A 16480-nucleotide genomic window follows, 5' to 3' on the forward strand; every position below is an offset into this window, starting at 1 on the left:
AATGTCCCTAGTAGCAGCCCAGCTTAAGGCAGCCCTCCTGTTTATTTTATAGTCCGAGAACAAAAGTAGGTTACAGGGGAGGTAGCGTCAACACAACCAATCACAGACATGTATACTTACAAAAGTACAATAGGAAAGGGGAGTAGATGTTTATGGAGAAACACGGTCGTGTGCCCGAAACTCCCAACTGCCAAGTGAAAGTGAACCAAAGCAACATGGCTGCCAGACACCATCATGGATTCTCATAGACCCGGCCACGCTATTTCACAAGCATTCACTCCCCTCATAATCTGTTAAGAGTGAATCCTATATAATATAGTTCATAAAAAACATATTTGATAGTGATCACGCTACTGTACCAGTGAATGAGACTTTATCTGCCAAGGACAATAGCAGCAGTATTTCAATCATGCGGATCAAGCATGACCGAAAGCTGCCAGCCATTAATCCTGGCAAAAAGGCAGAAAACTATAAGAATTCCACATCACAAACATATCTCCGTCAGTGAATACCGGGGCCCCTGCTGGCTGATATACATTGTGCAGTGGAGTTCTCCTTGCACTGCCATAGATCCGGACCGGCACCACCAATAGGGATGATCAGGCTACAAGTAGTGTGAAGTCTCCATTTAATGGAAGGATTCCACAATTACAGGACTTTCCCTCAATGCCAGTTAAAATAATATTCCCTGTGCATAGCGATTACTGGTAAACTGACATTGGGAATAATGGCAATTTAACTAAAAACACATCCTAAAGAAATGTCCACCAATATTAATAAAATTTCCACAAAACTTGCAGACTGCCGATCGTACATTTACAGCAGGAGCCCAGCAGCAGGTACTGCGGACTCTATGTTTGCCAGCAACCAACGATTAAACAGGACACAGGCAGAACAACAATCTGCCTATGTAAACAAGGCAGATTGTCATTCTGTCAGAAGGGATGGTATTGATCCTGTGTTTCTACTAAGCAGGAACATGGACCTTTGCCTTCCCCTAGTCAAAGCAACTCCCCCACAGTGAGTAAGCACAAATTAAGCACACCATTAACCCTCTGATTGCCCCCTGATGTTAACCCCTTTTCAGTCAGTGTCATTAGTATAGTGACAGTGCATATTTTTAGCACTAATCACTGTACTAGTGTCACTGGTCCCCAAAAAGTGTCAAGTGTCACTAGGATGTCCGATTCATCCACAGAAAAATCGCAGTCCCACTATAAGTGGCTGAATGCTGCCATTACTTAAAAAAAAAAAAAAATATAACCCATAGTTTATAGACACTAACTTTACGCAAACCAATTGTTATACACTTATTGTGATTTTTTTTTACCAAAAATACGTAGCAGAATACATATTGGCCTTAATTAAGAAATTTGTTTGTTTTTTTAAATTTTTTTTTTTTATTGTGTATGTTTTATAGCAGAAAGTAAAAAATATATATATATTTTTTTTAAAATTGTCGGTCTTTAGCGCAAAAATAAAAAACGCAGAGATGATCAAATACCACCAAAAGAAAGCTCTATTTGTGGAAAAATAGGACAAAAACTTTTTTGTACGTATGCTGTCGCACGACCGCGCAATTGTCAGTTAAAACAACGCAGTGCCAAATCGCAAAAAATGGCCTGGTCAGGAAGGGGGTAAAACCTTATGGAGCTCAAGTGGTTAAGAGCTCTGTGCAAGGAAGATCAGCATCTGAACCCAGAAGGCTGGAGGTTGATACACTAGAGGTGATATAAGGCATTACGTTTACATTTAAAGTAAAAGTTTACCATAATTGTGCATTATATTTAAAATATCCATGCAAAAAAAGCCTCAGCCTTTAGTACTACTTTATTATAGAAGATTTATAATCTTATTCCACTCCACCCTTTATTTAGCTTCAGGTCTGTCTCCTAAATAGTCAAAATCTGCTATTTTTATCCCCCCCCCCCCCCCCCAATACTGGGGAACCCGCAATCTAAGCCGGGATGTCAGGATAAACCTTTTCAATACATGCTAGATTCAGATTAGATTCAGGCCGATTCCAGGCCTCCCACTTTCTACAGTCAGAGAAATGGCCATTTATAAAATGCCCTTACGATTCGAATCCTTCAGGTCCCTTTAACTTGGATTTTTGGAGATCTCTCCAACTCCGTCATTTTTTGCAGTCCTTACCACTCTAGAGGACTATTGCTCTGATACTGCCATACTACCACATGTGCTATCTATTACCTATAAACTGCTGATCACACCACCAGAAAGTCACCAACCAAATTGTCTAATTAGATGGGAGCGAGATTTAAACCATACATTTACTGTGGGCCAACAAAAACACATTATTCGGTTTACATATAAATTCTCTATATGCACAAAGATACAAGAAACTAACTTTAAAATCCTGACAAAGTGGTATCGTACACCGTCACAGTTACATACATTTTCCCTACAGCTACAGATTGTTACTGGAGATGCCAGGAGGAACGGGGGACACTTCTGCACATCTTTTGGTTCCAAACTCAAACAATTGTCATCTGTCGAATTGTGCAAAAATTTGCGGAACGTCTAATTCCAGACGACACCCAGCATTCTTTCTTCTCCAGGTCTCCAGTATCCCAGCGAAAACTTACAAGAAATCTGTTATCCGCCATATTCTTGATGCTGCTAAAGCGTGAATCCCTCTTAAATGGAAAAGTCCACAGCCACAGACCATTGGTCTTTGGCTCAAAAAAGTAGAAGACAAACAAAATGGAAAACCGCATTCTCTCGACACAACACCAACATGAACGTTACTCTAAATCATGGGTGTCCAACCTTTTGGCCTCTCTGGGCCACATTGAGTGTAGAGAAATTTTCCCGGGCCGCATATAAAATATATAGACTATAGTTAAGGTAGATAAGAAATAAAACGCTGCCGTGCCCTTCTCGTGCCCACCCCCCCCCCCCCCCCCCAGCACTAATTTAACACAACTAGAGGATGATCAAATGAAATGGAATCAGTATACAGAGTTTTACTACTTCTGGGAGATATTAAAGGACCACTAACCACCATTACCACTGCAGTGATTTGAAGTGGTCATGGTGGGAGGAGTCAGACACAGCACATACTGGGATATTTACAGTTATGTGCTGGGGGAAAGTTGCACCCCTAGCACATATGACTTAGACAGCCAGAAAATGTCATGTCCTTATTCATACATGTATGAACAAGGACATGACATATTATGACAAAACACAATAAGTTATTAAAAAACATATTGCAACAATTTACACACGCTAATGCACATACCTTTTTTACTTATTTTGTAGACTGCTGGCGGGTACTGCTGGTCACGCGGGTACTGCTGGAGGAAGCAGCAGCTGCAGTAGAGAGCAGAGCCGCTGCTTCCGTATGGCTCCTTTCACAGGCGGAGGAGGGGTGCATTTCAGATCACTCCACCTGTGACAGAGCCAGAACTATACAGGAAGCAGCGGCTCTGTCACTGACTGCAGACATCCCAAGTCTCTCGCAGCAGCCAGGAGATCACATGGCACCTTCAGCCCAGTGCGTGCCCATCCAATACAGCTTCACCAGTGCATGCCCATCCAATGCAGCCTCACCAGTGCCCATCAAATGTAGCCTCACCAGTGCAAGAACATCCAATGCAGTCTGCAATGAAGAGAGAGGAGAGCCGCTGGATTACACAGAGCGGGGAAGTCCCACTTACCTGGCAACCGCTGTCATACGCAGTCCTGCCTCTTGGACCAGCTCCTATGATAGACGTCACCAATGTGACGTCTATCACAGGAGCCAGTCAAGGAGGCAGGACTCCTGTGATGGACACCCTCTGTTTGTAATCCAACGGTGCTCGCCCCCCCTCCTCCCCTCCCCACCAAGGTGGCCTCTGTCTACAGTTATTTGGAAACCGATGTGGCCGTGCCCCCGACTCGACTTCCTTCCACCAAAAAAAAAACAATTTTGTCAGGGGGCAGTGGGCCGCATTGCCAGCGGTTCTGGGCCGCAGGTTGGACATACCTGCTCTAAATCATGGACATTTTTAAATATGTTTGTCTTCTCTGAAGAAGGGCAGGCACTTTTTGAGTATGATTCCGTCGACTGAACTCCTCTTAGATAACCCTTGTAGGATATGCAGAGTTAAGGCAAAATTACCTGAATACTGCCCATAATGCTCCCTTCCTCCCACACTTCTGGATACCACATCCCTTAGTACAGGGATCCTCAAACTATGGCCCTCCAGCTGTTGCGGAACTACACATCCCATGAGGCATTTTAAAACTCTGACATTCACGGACATTACAAGGCATAATGGGAAATGTAGTTCCTGAACAACTGGAGGGCCATAGTTTGAAGACCCCTGCTTTAATATCTTCCCATCCCCCACCCCTTCATTCCTTCTTTTCTCTCGCTTTCCTTATCTATCTATATGACGCTCTCACACTAAATACTATTTTGGAAAAGTAGAAAATTGTTTAAGACAGTTTCAGAAGATTGCCATGATTGATTGAGTATTGGGCATTCTCCCCCCTATGAGAGGTGGAGTGCTCTATGTTGAACATACATTGGCCAAACGTATACTGTGAAATCTATATCCTTGATTTGTTTATTGATTTTGCACTTTACCTGTAGTTATATATATATACATCTTTCTACAATTGCCATTCTGATGTCATGGAACTTGTCTTTTTTGAATAAATAAAAGATTTAAAAGGCTTATGATGGCCAAAAACGTATCGATTTTTGAACAAGAATATTTGTATGAATATTCGTACGAAAATTATTTGTACATTCAATGAATGGACAAATGTCATTAGAAAAATTTCACTTGCTTTTTTGCTTTTAACGTTCCATTTTAAAATGTGATTTCTGAACAAAAACCACGTAAACTGTCCAAAAGTTTTCTATTCTGAGTCTTCAAATTTTCTCACCACTGTGGTCGAAAACAGAACGTTGAAATGACCCCCACTTACGATTAGAAAACAGAACATTCTTAAAATGAAAAATGTGTTTATGTATGGCCAGCATGCGTAGAGAGCTTGTATCAAGCTACCTGCCTATGGCAAGGAATCTGTCATGCATAATATTACATTACAATCCTTTTGATCTGAGTCCAATCATATATATTAGATTAAACCTTAAGGCTCCTTTCACACACTCCGTCCGTTGGACGGAGTCCATTTTTCTCAGCGGGGGATCGAGCCGCGGATCCCCCGCTGAGCAGCAGGAGGACAGCTGTGTCTCCGCGCTGTGTGCGGAGACACAGCTGACAGTTCCCCATGCATCTCTATGGGGGAAATCGGATGTCAACGGACCGTCAGTCCGTTCTCACCCGATCCCATCCGATCCGCTGGACGGGTGGAAAATAGGGTTTCCATCCGTCCAGATTGATGCCCCATAGGAATGCATGGGGGGACCGTTCAGATCCGCCAAAAAAACGGACAGGCGGATCTGAACGGTCCGCCTGTGTGAAAGGGGCCTTAATATTATATACATTTCTTCTGTCTGCTATTCTCAGAGTGGATTAGATATTTCAAGAATATATTTATCTGGTCCGCCTGTCAGTTTTTCAGGCGGACCTGATCGAATGCTCCATGCATCCCTATGGAGCAGCGGATGTCAGCGGTGATATGTCCGCTGACACCCGCTGCTCTCCGATCGGATCCTGTCTGTGAAATCCGGACGGATGGAAACCCTATTTTCCATCCATCTGGAGGATCGGATGAAAACAGACAGGCGGTCTGTTTTCATCCCATCTCCCATAGAGGAGAGCGGGGCTCTGACAGCTCCATCTCTGCAAAGTAAGAGGAGACGGAGCCGTCATCCGCCTGCTCAGCGGGGATCGGCGGATCGATCCCTGCTGAGCAAAACGGAGTCTGTCGGGGGCACCGCCTGTGTGGATGGGAAAGAGGCCTTACTCTGATTTCACTGCAAGCTTTCCACAGTGTAAATTAAAAGCTACAGCAAGTCAAATAGAACCTGCCTCACTTCCTGGCCAGATGGTGACTAGCATTATCTAGCCCTTTTCTCCCTAGCGTTGGATTTCAGTTCTTTTAATCATGTAGGCTCAGCACCGCATTTACAGTGCCTTGCGAAAGTATTTGGCCCCCTTGAACTTTGCAAAATTTTGCCACATTTCAGGCTTCAAACAAAGATATAAAACTAATTTTTGTGAAGAACCAACAAGTGGGACACAATCATGAAGTGGAACGAAATTTATTGGATATTTCAAACTTTAACAAATAAAAAACTGAAAAATTGGGCGTTCAGCCCCCTTAAGTTAATACTTTGTAGCGTCACCTTTTGCTGCGATTACAGCTGTAAGTCGCTTGGGGTATGTCACTATCAGTTTTGCACATCGAGAGACTGAAATTTTTGCCCATTCCTCCTTGCAAAACAGCTCGAGCTCAGTGAGGTTGGATGGAGAGCGTTTGTGAACAGCAGTTTTCAGTTCTTTCCACAGATTCTCGATTGGATTCAGGTCTGGACTTTGACTTGGCCATTCTAACACCTGGATATGTTTGTGAACCATTCCATTGTAGATTTTGCTTTATGTTTTGGATCATTGTCTTGTTGGAAGACAAATCTCCGTCCCAGTCTCGGGTCTTCTGCAGACTCCATCAGGTTTTCTTCCAGAATGGTCCTGTATTTGGCTCCATCCATCTTCCCATCAATTAACCATCTTCCCTGTCCCTGCTGAAGAAAAGCAGGCCCAAACCATGATGCTGCCACCACCATGTTTGACAGTGGGGATGGTGTGTTCAGGGTGATGAGCTGTGTTGCTTTTACACCAAACATAACGTTTTGCATTGTTGCCAAAAAGTTTGATTTTGGTTTCATCTGACCAGAGCACCTTCTTCCACATGTTTGGTGTGTCTCCCAGGTGGCTTGTGGCAAACTTTAAACGACACTTTTTATGGATATCTTTAGGAATGGATTTTTTATTGCCACTCTTCCATAAAGGCCAGATTTGTGCAGTATACGACTGATTCTTGTCCTATGGACAGAGTCTCCCACCTCAGCTGTAGATCTCTGCAGTTCATCCAGAGTGATCATGGGCCTCTTGGCTGCATCTCTGATCAGTCTTCTCCTTGTACGAGCTGAAAGTTTAGAGGGACGGCCAGGTCTTCGTAGATTTGCAGTGGTCTGATACTCCTTCCATTTCAATATTATCACTTGCACAGTGCTCCTTTGGATGTTTAAAGCTTGGGAAATCTTTTTGGATCCAAATCCGGCTTTAAACTTCTCCACAACAGTATCTCCGACCTGCCTGGTGTGTTTCTTGTTCTTCATGATGCTCTCTGCACTTTAAACTGACCTCTGAGACTATCACAGTGCAGGTGCATTTATACGGAGACTTGATTACACACAGGTGGATTCTATTTATCATCATTAGTCATTTAGGTCAACATTGGATCATTCAGAGATCCTCACTGAACTTCTGGAGAGAGTTTGCTGCACTGAAAGTAAAGGGGCTGAATAATTTTGCTCGCCCAATTTTTCAGTTTATTTGTTAAAGTTTGAAATATCCAATAAATTTCGTTCCACTTCATGATTGGGTCCCACTTGTTGTTGATTCTTCACAAAAATTTACAGTTTTCTATCTTTATTTTTGAAGCCTGAAATGTGGCAAAAGGTCGCAAAGTTCAAGGGGGCAGAATACTTTCGCAAGGCACTGTAGGCATTACCTAGGATGGTCTGCATGCACATTCCACCTGTGTAGGAGCCCCTGCTCCTCTAGAATTCACCCATTAAGTCATTTTGTATTTGGCACACCTCCTCCTATCAGGAAGCCAACTCCTTGCATCAGGGCTGAGGGCTCTTGAGAGAAGCCATTGAAGCCAGGTGCTGTGACATTTTCAGGAAGCCATGTACAGCATTCTGCCAGCCCCTTCCAATAAACTTTATCTGCCTGCATTGCATAGAAAACCACAGAGCCCCAGCAATGACATCATTGCATCTATAATAAAGTATGTAATGAAAACTGTAAGGTTTTAGCATTAGCATTTTGCTAAGAGGGGAAAGGAAGAACCAGAGTCCAAATATACACAGATTAAGCAGAAAACAGTATTAAACCCAAAAACAAACATATTGCAGCTTACCAATTCTTAGATGTCTGCACTAGTTTTCTTTTCTAGGCTCTTTCCTCGATTTTTATCTGGTTATTCCATTAGTAAGTCTGTTTTTCTAAAGAAAAAGTTCTTTTACAGATGTAATAGTTACAGGAATGAGAAAAACCATTTAACACTGGCAGGGCTGCTTACAATGATCAACGTTTATTTTATTTTTTTATGTAAAACCTTTATCCCAAAAGGAACAAAACTGTAACGGATTATAAAACGTGAGCTGCAATTTGGATTCACTTTGTTAGTGTTTTTAGATCTGCTAGTCCTTCTAACACTTTACTCCCCTCAGACTGACAATGCTGCTGTCCTAACGAGCCCCCTGTGCTCATTTATCCAGTGATGGCACTAGTACAGGAAGTGTTTTAATTCAGCCAGCACATCTAATGACTGGTGAGCTGCAGTATATTACATTTTTGGTTTGAGGTTTAATGCCGCTTTTAACACTTCCTAGGAAAGGCATTGCACAGAGCAGACAAGGACACGTTATTCAAAAAAATAAAATACCTTAAGATGGTTGTAAATCTCAGTCATGAAATCTGAACAAAGCACAAAGACAAAAAAACACTACAGATATATCTCCAAAGCTCTAAGTGTCGTTTCTCGCTGGTGCTTCGTTCCTCTATTATCAGCATGAGTCACTTCTGACAAGTTCTGACACAAGATAAATTTATGTCGGGGAGGAGAGCTCAGCGCACAACTTTTCTATTCACAACACAGTTCTGCTGTGTGGGAAAGGAGGGGGGGGGTGCCTTTTCTCCAATCAGCTCTCACACAGTGTCTCACACCTCTAACTGCAGCTCCCCACCCCCTCCTCTGTGATAATGAAAATCTAAACACTTTTGAAGAGGTGTAGAAACAGAAGGCTGCAGATAAACAAGAAGAAAGGTATGTAGGGAGATTTGTTTCATATCTGTGTATTATCTGAGGCTGTTCACTTCACTGGGTATATGTGAGGGTTTACATCCACTATAACCACTTGCCGCCAAATCAAGTAACTGTACATCATTTGACTTCAAGTGGTTGTACTGGGGTGATGCCTGCAGCTTTTTGGAGTCGACGGTCGCTCTCTAGTAATAACAACCGGAGCGGCTAAGCAGCCGCTAGGCAGTTATATCAAGTAGCGGGAGGGGACATCCCCCCACCGCTCGCCCGGGCTCTCCCGTCCCACCAGGAGACTTGAGCGACCAGCCAGCATGTACGCCGGCTGGCCGGAGACCCAAAGAAAGCCAGGATAGGCTTTTATCAGGTCTCAGATGTAGTAACCCGGAAGCGGTCATGACATCACTTCCGGTTTATTGGCATTCTAATGGCACCAGTTTTAAAAAGATCGATAGTATTCAAAATGCCAACGTTGACGTTTTTAAATACTTTCAAGTGCAGAGGAGGGATTTTGGGTCTTATAGTGTACCTGTCACAAGAATGTTTACATTCTTTGTTAAAGCAATAAAAAAAAAAAAAATTAAAGCCAAACCGCGATCCTCTCACACATGTGAGGTATCAATGCGAACGTCAGATCATGGGCAGTAATTCTAGACTCTCTATGTACATCTAAAGTGGTAACCTGTAACCTGTTGTCGCCGTTGTACAGGCATGCACAATTTTAAAGCGTGACATATTTGGTATCTATTTACTCTTTGTGACATCAGGTTTTATATTTTACAAAAAAAATGGGTTATGTGTTTTTTTGCATTAAAATTTAAAAAGTGTATTTTATTAAATCTTTCCCAAAAACTGCATTTGAAAAACTGGTACACATGGGAAGATAGATCACCAGAGTTACAGCAGGAAGGCCAGACTGAGCAGTGAGGACCACAGCCGCCTCATTCTGATGTAGCGATTGTATTCCACAATAAAAGCCCAGCTGACGCCCTGTGCACCACAGAACACACAACTCTCCAACTGACTGAGATCAGGAGGGTCACCTTTCAGCACAAGGTATTTTAAGTATAAGCAGAGGCAAAACTTTAAAGTGATTGTATATGATCACCTTGTAAAACAACGCATTCAGTTAAAAATACACTGTAAAAGAAACATTTGTGTTTAGATATAAAAAATCATTATTGCCGAAAGAGGCAGCGCTATCCAGATGTTGGTATTATAAAAGTACTGTGAAAGCAGCCCATGGATATGAAACGCATTTATTGAGGAAAAAAAAAAAAAACATAGTTTAAAATGTATAAGACTATAAAAGGAAATCAAACCAGTGCAGTTCCAGGCTGTTCATGCAGGTGGTGGTGGGTGATGACCAGCGGGACCACTGGGTGAGGAGATCTGATCCATGGGGTGAGCTAGGATACCACAATGCAGAATGTAAATGCAAGCTGTGGAGCATGAGAGCTGAGCCGGACGTGTTCAGCGGTGCAGAAAGGGGCGCAAGTCTCAAACCCGGAAGTAAAACCAGCCTGGAACGCATGAAGGAGAGCGTTGCCGTGATGACATGTTTCGCGCGCATGCGCTGTCAACTCAGGACTTGACAAAGCGCATGCGCGCGAAACATGTCGTCGCGGCAACATTCTCCTTCATGAGTTCCAGGCTGGTTTTACTTCCCCAGTGTGTGGCATTTCAATTGATTGTAGTATTAACTATCAAAAGATTATTTCTTTAAGGAGAAAATGATCTAAAAATAAATCAATGATTCATCAACATGTCTATGGCCACCATTAGCATTACCAAAAGTACATAGCAAAAGTATACTTCTAAACAACCCATTCAATTTATTTCCATTTGGGCAGACCCCTGCACTACATAGTTGATGGTACAGCTAAAGCCTGGTACATACTACTAGTTTTTTTTATTCAACCCAGCAGGGCCGAATGACAAAAAAAAACAAAAAAAGAAAATGACAGCTCAGGAGAAGCCCCTGTACTAACTATGCAATGTCTTTTTCTGCCATTTGTTGCTTACAAGTTAAAATTTTTATTTACTAGAAATTTACATAGAACCCATATACATATATATATATATATATATAGCAGAGACCCTAGATCAGGGATATGCAAACTGTGGCCCTCCAGATGCTGGAGAACTACAAGTCCCATGAGGCCTAGCAATGACAGGTGAGGTGGCAGAGGCATGATGGGATTTGTAGTTTTGCAACAGCTGGAGGGCCACAGTTTGCATATCCCTGCCCTAGAGAATAAAATGGCGATCATTGCAATTTTTATGTCACACTGGGTTTGCGCAGCGGTCTTTCAAATGCAATTTTGTTGGAAAAAATACACTTTCATGAATTAAAAAAAAAACAAAAAAGTTATCCCACTTTTTTTTGTATAATGTGAAATATGATGTTACGCTGAGTAAATAGATACCCAACATGTCATGCTTTAAAATTGCGCATACTCGTTGAATGGTGACAAACTACGGTACTTAGAAATCTCCATAGGCAACGCTTTAAAATATTTTAACGGTTACCCATTTAGAGTTAGGCCCCTTTCACACGGGCTTTCAGATCAGGTTCAGCTGTCAGTTTTTACAGGTGGACCTGATCAGACACTCCATGACACCCGCTGCTATCCAATCCGATCCTGTCCGTGAAATCCAGACAGATAGTGATCCTATTTTCCATCCGTCTGGAGGTTCGAATTTGATGGGATCAGATGAAAACAGACAAGCGGTCTGTTTTCAGCTGATCTCCCATAGAGGAGAGCAGGGATTTGACAGGTCCTTCTCAACACAGTGAGCGGAGACGGAGCTGTCATCTGTCTGCTTAGTGGGGATCCGCAGATTGATCCCCCACTGAGCAAAGCGGAGTCCGTCAGGTGGAAAGCCTGTGTGAAAGGACAGAGGTATTGTGCTTTTGCTCTACAGACTGCAGCGATACCTCACGTGTGGTTTGAACACTGTTTACATACGCGGGTGCGACTTACGTATGCTTTTGCTGCTGTGTGCAAGCACGGAGAGACGGGGCGCTTTTAGTTTTTTTTTTTTTATTATTTCTTTTTACACTGTCCCTTTACTTTTTTTCTTTTTTTTTTTTAAACACTTTTATTGCTGTCACAAGGAATGTAAACATCCCTTCTGACAGTAATAGGTAGTGACAGGTACTCTTTATGGACCCCAAATCCACCCTTTGCACCTAAAAGATTTGAAACGTCATGTTTTGAATACTTTCATTTTTTTTAAATCTAGCGCCTTTAAGGCTTCAGTAGCCGGAAGTGATGACATGACATTGCTTCCGTGTTCCTACATCGGAGACCCAATCAAAGCCGATTCTGCCTTTGTTCGAGTCGCCGGTGGATGCGGCGGCTAGTCGCTCGGGCCTCCCGGTCGGACGGGGACTTAAAGGAGTAGTCTGAAGCCCCATTCCACAAAATGCCAGAATTTAGCCAATTGAAATACCTTTTCAATGTCGCCACTTTTAAGAAAATCGGCCCAGCGGTTATTCTTTTATTCCCTCCCGAATTTTTCAGCACTTCCTGGTTTTCTTCTATGGCAGCCATGATAAAACTACCTCTCCCAGCATGCCCACTCATCTCTTCCTGTAATCTCCTGCCCTCCCCCTGTGACTCCTCTGCTCGGCCCCCTCCCTAAATTATAATATTACACGCCCCCTTCTCTCGAACCTATTTCCCTATCCCCGCCTCTTAAAAAACGTCCTATTCTATTGGCTTGCCGAGCTCCAATGAGCTTTCGGCCGCCTCTGTGTGTGTCATTTGCTGAGCTGAGCCAATGACAGCTCAGCTCAGCGAATATATGAATAAATTAGCTAAGGGGGAGTATTCGACTCCGGGTGAGGAGGCCGGCGCAGCCCGCAGTGACTCCTGGGAATCGATGAGTCACTGGGCAAAGAAAGAAGTCGAGCGTCATGAAAAGACCCAGCTTCCTGCCGGAGAGAAAGTCGAGGAGAAAACCAGGAAGAAGACCATAAGGAAAACGTGAGTATATTTAAATGTGTTATAACTTTGTGTGATGCTCTATTTCCCCCAGAAAAAGTTTGCTTCCGACTACTACTTTAAGGAGCGCATTACAAGAAAGCCGACCGTCTGCTGTTAGAAATGGTACCGGGGTGATGCCTCCAGCTGCAGGCTTGACCCAGGTACAACCCCTTGAAACAGAGGCCGCATATTTGCGTTACACCAGTGGGAAGGGATTAATGGTTAAACAGAATAAATAGAGAGGGTGACTCTCCCTAACTGGGGCACAAACAGCAATAAAAACGTATACTTTAATATGCAAAAATTATTGGTTAAACTGTATGTGTATTGCACGGGTGCGAATTGGGCCTCAAAGTGGAACTAAACCTTCCTGTCCTTTTAAGCAAAGGATGCTGCCATCTTGGCTTCTGTTTGATCTGTAGTTACCATGGTGCTGCACATATGATCAGTTATGACACCTGTCAGTTGATGGTTTGACAGTTTGGTTGAGGCCTTGTTCACACCATGTGTAGAGATGTCAGTTTTTCTGCATACCTTCTGCAAGGGCACCAAAATACAAATTGTTCTCCATGTACTCTGTTCACACCACAACACTGGTATCTTGTGCAGAATTTTTCTGCACACGAATGTAGTTTTCTGCACGGGGAAAAAAAAACTGACATGACATCAACATAGGTACGAACAATTCTTTATGAGCCCTGTTGACTCTGCGCAGAAATCTACATGCAAAGTGTATGCAGTTTTCTGTGCTTAAAGCAGAGCTCCACCCAAAAGGGAATGCTCCACTTGTTTGCACCCTCCACTTCCAAATTTGGCACTTTTTGGGGGGAGCATGTACCTGGTTTTGACAGGTATCTGCTCCCACTTCTTGGTAAGATGGCTACAACGATCTTCGAGTATTTCTGGCCCTTCCTCCTGGCTGCCTTCAGGGACACACACAGGTCCCAGAAGACAGTGGGACCTAAAGGTTTCACTGCCGGTTTCCCTTTGTGAAGAAGACGCTGGCCACTGCAGCTGAAGCCGACTGAAGAATGGGCTCAGTGTGCTGGCATCACTGGATCCCTGGACAAGTATACAATTATTAAATGTCAGCAGCTACAGTATTTGTAGCTGCTGACTTAAAGCAGAGTTCCACCCAAGTGGAACTTCCGCTCTTTCGGTTCCTCCTCACTTCCGGTGCCACATTTGGCACCTTTCAGGGGGGAGGGGGGAAACCGGTACCTGTTTTTGACAGGTACCCTTCCCCACTTCCAGGATACGACCCCACCCCTCGGAAGTTTGGCCCCCTCCTCCTTCCCCTGCCGCCGAGCCAGAAGGAATGCGCAGCGTGATTCACGCATGAGCAGTAGGGGCCCGCCCGTGAAGCGGCAAGACTTCACTGCCGGGTTCCCTTACCGGCAATGGCGACGGCAGCCGATGGAAACATCGCCTGACTCCAGGACAGGTAAGTGCCCTAATATGAAAAGTCAGCAGCCACAGTATGTGTAGCTGCTGACTTTTAATTTTTGGAGGGGGTGGAGGGGAAGGCGGAACTCCAATTTAATTTTTTTTGCCCAGACTGGAGCTTCTCTTAGAAAAACTGACGTGACAACACTGGTGTGAATAGGGCACATAACTGAAGCGCATGACAACTAAGGTCAACGTTCATAAAAACGCACTGAAACGTGCATGTAAACTGGTATAGATTGTGACTCTACAAGTGAAATCTGTGTGGTTTTTCCATCAGTTTTAATGCATGTATAGTGTGAATGAGGCCTTCACCTTCCTTCACATTGGAGTGATTTGTCATGCAATCTGACAGGTCAAATCACATGAAAAGTCGCAGCCTACTGCCTACAACGGCACTGTCCCAATCTGTGTGACGCCGACTTTGCAGCACCGCACTGATCTGCAAAAGTAGTTCCTACACTACTTTTGGTGATTTCATGTGCAGCTTCAATAGACATCTGTGCATGAAGCCGTCATGTCTGTCTTTCAAGTTGAACCCGAACTTGCACTGAAATGCAGCTTTGAAATTGTTAAATTTCAGATGAAATCGCACCATTTCAAAGCTGCATCCAATGTGACCGAGGGCTTAAAAGCAGAAGTAAATCCATTAATTTGACAGTTTCAGAAAACAGTTACGTTCCCAGCATGCCGGGAATGCCAACTGTCATATTGGTTGTGCTCTCAGGCAAACTGTCAAACCATCCATTAGCTGGTGTCATACATGGTCACATGGGCAGCACCATGGCAGTTGCAGATTAAACAGGGGCCAAGATGGCGGCTTCCATGGCTGAAAAGGATGGGAAGGCTTACTTCTACTTTAAATTGATGGGTTTAGTTCCGCTTTACAGCGCGAGACCAGTATGAAGAAGCCCTAATGGTCCATTCACATCTTCGCGCTCTGTGCGTGTTCCCGGAATGTGCGTCGTGCCATCAATTATCAGCACCCCAAACGCAGGGAAGAAATGTGCGTCATGCCTTCAGTGCCATCAATTATCAGCACCCCAAACGCAGGGAAGAAATGTGCGTTGTGCCTTCAGTGCCTTCAATTATCAGCATCCCAAACGCAGGGAAGAAATGTGCGTCGTGCCTTCAGTGCCATCAATTATCAGCACCCCAAACGCAGGGAAGAAATGTGCGTTTGCCACACACAACAGCAAAACCCGTGCAACGCAGCAAAACGCTTCATCGGCTACCATGTCACCTGTGGGGCGGCCCTATGCACAGCGCACACCTTACACACATGGCGGTGTGACTGGGGTCGTACATTGTTATCAATCATCACCATTCTATAAATCAGGGACAGACAGATGGGGTCCCCACAGAGCAGGGACAGGGGGTATGGAGGGGTGTATAGACCCCCCATAGAGAGGTCAGAGATATGGAGGAGAACCCCAGACACAGAGAAGGTGGAATGTTTCATGTACCCCCCCAGGACACACACCCCCCCAGCTTCTCTCATACATAACAGCTGAACACTGTGAGCTGTGCGCTGTCTTCACATTCTACACACACTCTGTCACCTGCCTCGGCGGCTCCCAGCTCCGGGTCACACCTCCCGGCAATGTCACACTTCCCTATCCCAACACAGCCAGCTACAGTCTCCGGGAAACCGGCCCGTTGCTCACTCCTGCTGCATGGACGCCATCTTCTTTCCCACAGTGCTCAGCGGCCCGGCGTATCAGCGCTCGGAAGGTCGTGAGGCAACGGCATACAGAAACGGCCATATTGGATGTGGCAAGTGAACATATGGGAGCCCGACCCCTGCTGGTCAAATATAGGTATAGACTGCTTTGGTAAGAGCCTGACCCCTGCTGGTCAAACAGGGGTAGAGATTCACTCGTAGGATCCCGCCTCCTGCTGGTCATACAGAGGTATTGACTGCCTTAGTAAGAGCCTGACCCCTGCTGGTCATACAGGGGTAGAGATTCACTCGTAGAATCCCGCCTCCTACTGGTCATACAGAGGTATTGACTGCCTTAGTAAGAGCCTGACCCCTGCTGGTCATACAGGGGTAGATATAT

General features: G+C 44.3%; 1 protein-coding gene across 1 annotated transcript in view; it reads right to left on the bottom strand.

Annotated features, from left to right (window-relative positions):
* UBE2F (ubiquitin conjugating enzyme E2 F (putative)) overlaps positions 1 to 16139 on the bottom strand; it is a 489993-nt gene extending 473854 nt beyond the window's left edge. Inside the window, exon 1 of the mRNA XM_082261905.1 lies at positions 15980 to 16139. The gene's annotated coding sequence lies outside the window, so the exon portion shown is untranslated. The remainder of the gene's footprint in view (positions 1 to 15979) is intronic.
* Positions 16140 to 16480: the final 341 nt, after the last annotated feature.

This window comes from Pelophylax lessonae (assembly GCF_965119305.1).
Source record: "Pelophylax lessonae genome assembly, chromosome: 6".
Lineage (NCBI taxonomy): Eukaryota > Metazoa > Chordata > Amphibia > Anura > Ranidae > Pelophylax > Pelophylax lessonae.